This window comes from Bison bison, unplaced genomic scaffold (genome assembly GCF_000754665.1).
Source record: "Bison bison bison isolate TAMUID 2011002044 unplaced genomic scaffold, Bison_UMD1.0 scf7180017864211, whole genome shotgun sequence".
NCBI lineage: Eukaryota > Metazoa > Chordata > Mammalia > Artiodactyla > Bovidae > Bison > Bison bison.
In genome coordinates, this window is record NW_011494783.1 from 390,989 (window position 1) to 396,274 (window position 5,286).

Below are 5,286 nucleotides of genomic sequence, written 5' to 3' on the forward strand. Positions count from 1 at the left end.
TGTGTGTGTGATCAGTCGCTTCAGTTGTGTCTGATTCTGTGACTGCATGGACCACAAGCCACCAGACTCCTCTGTCCTTGGGGTTTTCCTGGCAAGAATTCTAGAGCAGGTTGCCATGCTCTCCTCCAGGGGAACTTCCCAACCCAGGGATTGAAGCCACATCTCTTGCATTGCAGGTGGATTCTTTACTGCTGAACCATGGGGGAAGCCCAGTACTATGTTGAATCAAAGTGGCATTGGTTGGCACCCTTGTGTTGCTGATCTTACAGGAAATGCTTTCAGCTTTTCATTATTGAGTAAGTTAGCTGTGAGTTTGTCATATATGGCCTTTGTTATGTTGACATGTTTTCTCTATAGTTATCTATTTATAGCATGACATATTCCATATAAATTTTGAGTAATTTCTTAGAGTTCCATGAAACATTTGGGAGAAGGCAATGGCAACCCACTCCAGTATTCTTGCCTGGAAAATCCCATGGGCAGAGGAGCCTGGTGGGCTGCAGTCCATGGGGTCGCTAAGAGTCAGACACGACTGAGCGACTTTACTTTCACTTTTCACTTTCATGGATTGGAGAAGGAAATGGCAACCCACTCCAGTGTTCTTGCCTGGAGAATCCCAGGGACGGGGGAGCCTGGTGGGCTGCTGTCTCTGGGGTTGCACAGAGTCGGACACGACTGAAGCAACTTAGCAGTAGCAGGAGCAGCAGAAACATTTACCTGAAATTTTGATTAGGTTTACTTTGAGCTTAGAGATTCATTTTGGAGCATTGACATCTTTATAATATTACATTGTCCAATCCAAAGCATGAAATGTATTTTTAGTTCAGATCATCTTTAATGTTTTATTTGGAGTTTTCATATATTCTCCATATTTTTAAAATAAATATCTGTTAAACATACATTATATGCCAGACAATCTTCTGGGTGTTGTGGATCCAACAATGAAAAGCATACAGAAACGTCTGCCTTCTTGGACATTGTGGTGGGGTTTAGTCTCTAAATTGTGTCTGACTGTTATGTTTTACTTAAAGAAAAATAGACAGTAAATATAGGAAATAAATAATCAACACAGTGTGTCATAATTACCATGGAGAAAAATAAAATGGGGAAAGCAGATAAAGAACACAGGAGGATTGAAAGTATTGGCAGAGAGTGCTATAGAATTCATGTATATACTCTGCTGAGAAATTCCTAATTACTTTATAATTTATAATTCCTAAATACTTCACAACTATTATATGGGGTATTTTATTTTACTTATTTAGTTGGTTATTGCTGGCATACAAAAATGCTATTGATTTCTGTAAGGTGGTCTTGATCTAGTCCTCTTTTATAGATTGTTGAAAAAATGTTCCTGGTTTATAGTCATATTGTCTATAAATAGTGATAGTTTTTATCATCTTTTATCCATCTTAATCTATTTCCTTGTCTTGTATCATAGTCTAAACCCTCTAAGGCCATATGAAAAAATAGCCATGATGGCTGGTATTCTTTCTTGTTCCTGATCTAAAGGCAGGAACCTGCAGATTCTCCATTAAATACAATATTCTCTGTAGATTTGGGTATTTAATTTGAATTAAGTTAAGTTTTCAAGTTTGAATTGTGTTAAAGTAAAGGAGTAGCTTCTCTAGAATATATCAAAGCATATCATAAGGCAACTACAATTAAAATTATAGTATTGGTGTAGAAAAAGACGTGTCAATAAATCAACATACAAACTCAAAAGAAACCTTTGTCATGGGAATTTAGTGTATCATAATTGTGTAATTAATTTAGGAAAATATGTATTATATTGGGAAAAATTACCACCTTAGCAGGAAAAATAGCTCATCTTTCTCAAGCCCTTTACAGGGCAATGCCACATAACTGAGCAGAGGATGAGAACAGACTGGTTACGCTCACTTAGATGAGGCACATGGTGGAAATCTCCCCTGCCACCCTTGGGAAAGGGAAATGGGGAATAGAAGTTTTGCTGCACAATGCTTAGCATCCTCACTAGAGTATTTTTAACAGAGGGTAGTGGTGTTTTATTAAAGATTCTGAATACTAAAAATCCCTAAGTACAAACCAACATATGGAAGATCATCTTCCTTAAAGTGAAGTGAAAGGCAAAATTTCTAAGGTTACAGAACGTGATGGTAGAATTACAAACCCGGACTGTGTGTGTGCTCGGTCATGTGCAACTCATTGAACCCCCTGGACTGTATCCCGCCAGGCTCCCCTGTCCATGGAGTTTTCCAGGCAAGAATACTGGAGTGGTTTGCCATTTCCTACTCCAGAGGATCTTCCTGACTCCGGGATCAAATCCATGTCTCTTGTGTCTCCTGCATTGGCAGGCAGATTCTCTACTAGTGAGCAACATGGGAAGCCTGGACAGCAGCCCAATAATAAGTAACAGCTGTCAGGTATTGGCATAAAAAATGTCTTCTTGCCCGACCTCAGATTAGGTGACGTACCACAGAGCACCCAGTGGTCCCCAGAGTTGCTGATCTAGAAGTTATTGCTCAAAGGGATATGGTGATGGGTGAATTGGAAGGGGGAAGTTTTGATGTAATTCCCATGGTCCTACAGTTCAGTCAGTTCAGTCATTCAGTCACGTCTGACTCTTTGCGACCCCATGGACCCATGGTCCTAAATGTGGGATAAAAATCCCAACAATCCAGCTTCCCTGGTGGTTCAGTGGTAAAGAATCTGCCTCAATGCAGGAGCCTCAGGAGACGTGGGTTTGATCCCCAGGTCAGGAAGATCCCCTGGAGAAGGGAATGGCAACCCACTCCAGTATTCTTGCCTGGAGAAGCCCGTGGACAGAGGAGCCTCATGGGCTACAATCCATGGGGTTCACAAAGAGTCAAACACGACCGAAGTGACTTAGCATGGATGCATGTACAATCCAAAGCTGGTATCACTGAAGACTCAGATGTACTTCTGAGAAACTTTGGGTGAGTTCTTTCTCATGCTCCAGAGACAAGGAAACAAAATTTTCATTTGCAAAGTTGAAATGTAGGTTAGGGTGTTAGATGCAGAAGTGACCAGGCAGAGGGAGAGGAAAATTAAAAGAAATCTAATCAGCAAAAAATAATTGGCCCCTTGAGATTTTATCACTAAGTTATAGAAAGTTACCTGTTCCAACTGCACTTGCTTCAAACTCCACAACTCTCCCAGTCCTGCCGTCTTTCCGAGGCACAGGATGGCCCCCTCCATTCTCCAGAGGTAATTCAGGCATTTCCAGTCTTTCTTCAGCACTTATTTAGCAACATAAACTGTGAAACTAGCTTCCTGTAATCCATGACTTCTTCTGTATTCTTCAAGTCTCAGAGTATAGTGGCTTGATATAGTTGTCCTCTGGTAGAAGTTCATCCAAAAAATTATGTTCTGGCTATTCAAATTATGTTTGTGAGCGTACAGCTAAGGAGGTTTGAAAAGAAATTTGGGAACGGTTTAAGCATGACTGAGTGCCTTTATGTGTGGGTTCTAAAGGGACCATGATGGAAAGTGATCCTATGAGTGGAAAGAATTCTGGGCTCTCCTCTACCTGTTTAATGATTTTAGCTTAACAACATGGCTACTCAAATTTTTACCTCTGGCTTTGGAATGATTACCAAGTGACCTGGAAATGTAGTCCACTTTTTATATTAGTGTGATAGTAACCATTTACATGAACAGTGGGGGATATGTTGGTTCAATTTACAAGCACTCACCACTGCCCAGAAGAGATTCTGAGTTTCCCATGGGAGTCAGCTCAGAAGGGACAAATTTTCCCAATCAGATGAAACTCATACCCTCAGACCTGTCTCACCTCTTACTTTTTAAGGATATTCTTTTGTCTAGAGAAAACTATTCTTAGGTTTGAAACTTTGAAAGCTAATTTTAAAAAATAAGCAATTGATTTATTCATTTCTGATACTGGATCATTTTTATTTCCTTATTTTTCATATTCAGAGCTCTTAGTTTTCTCTTAGAAGAGGAAGAAAGGACTTCCTGCCATGGATCCACTATGAGACACTGTTCATCACCATATCAGACACAGAGTAGAAGCGTGATCACCTTTTCAAGTTTATGAAAGAGGTCTTTCACGTACTTCAAGAATAGAGTCTCTACTGGGGGAGATGTGCTGTGTGTCTCTTCCTTATATTGCTGGAGTGGCTTGAAGGCCAGATCTCAACTTCACAGGTAAATGAGAGGGACCTACGCTGGCCCACTAGGACTCTAAAGTAAATGGGCTCAAAAATAGAAAGTAGGAACTCATATAGTCTCCTTGATATGTTTCCTGATTTTCATGTTCGGTGTATCCATAGCCTTTTAAAAAATGACTGTCATGTGCTATACACAGGGTCTGCTATGTATAGGAGCAGCATAATGGAGGTGCCCCGGCTTATCAGATAATCCTACTTACCTGCTGACTCCTCCATTGTCTAGTCACTTCAGCTCTTTTTCCCATCTGTAAAACAGAGTTAATAAGCCAAAGCTCACAGTGTCGTTGTGAAGACATATTTCTGTTGCTTAGTCCTTGTGTCCGACTCTTTGTCACCCCATGGACTGTAACCCTCCAGGTTCCTCTCGTTATGAGGTTTCCCAGGCAAGGAGTACTGAAGTGAGTTGCCATTTCCTTCTCCAGGGGATCTTGCTGACCCAGGGATGTAAGCTGTATCTCTTGCGTCTCCTGCATTGGCAGGCAGATTCTTTGCCACTTGCACCACCTGGGAAGCCCCATATATTAGTAGATATAGGAGGTATTTAGTGTAATGACTAGTACAGAGTAAGTGTTCAGCAAATAAAAATAAATTCAATTATGATTGCTTTTCTTTTACCATCTTTCCCACTGCATTGGATTTTTGCACTCTGGCTGTGCAAAAGTGTTTCAGTGAAGAATATTACTTATATCTTTAAATATTGTGCATTTTTTGCCAATGTTGCAGCTGAGTGTCTTGTTCCAATCAATCTGATGTAAGTGACAGAAAGCTTTCAGTGCAAAGACTTGAAGGTGGTATCTTTGTTCAGTGAACATTTCTAGTACTTTCTGTGTGATATTCATTTTCTGAAAGTTCTCTTTTTAATAAATTCCTTGACATTTTGGACCTTATTCAAAACAATACTAAATCCTGAATATATTATAGTTAACAATATGAAAATAAACTATAATAGCAAGACCTCCAGCCATCTGTGTTATAAGTGGTGTAGTCTGTAACAATCATCCTAAAAGTTTTTATGCTAAAACTGGAAACGTTTAATAAATGTAATCTGCTGCCCATCTGCTGTATGAATAGTAAATAAGCCTTTGGAATACTG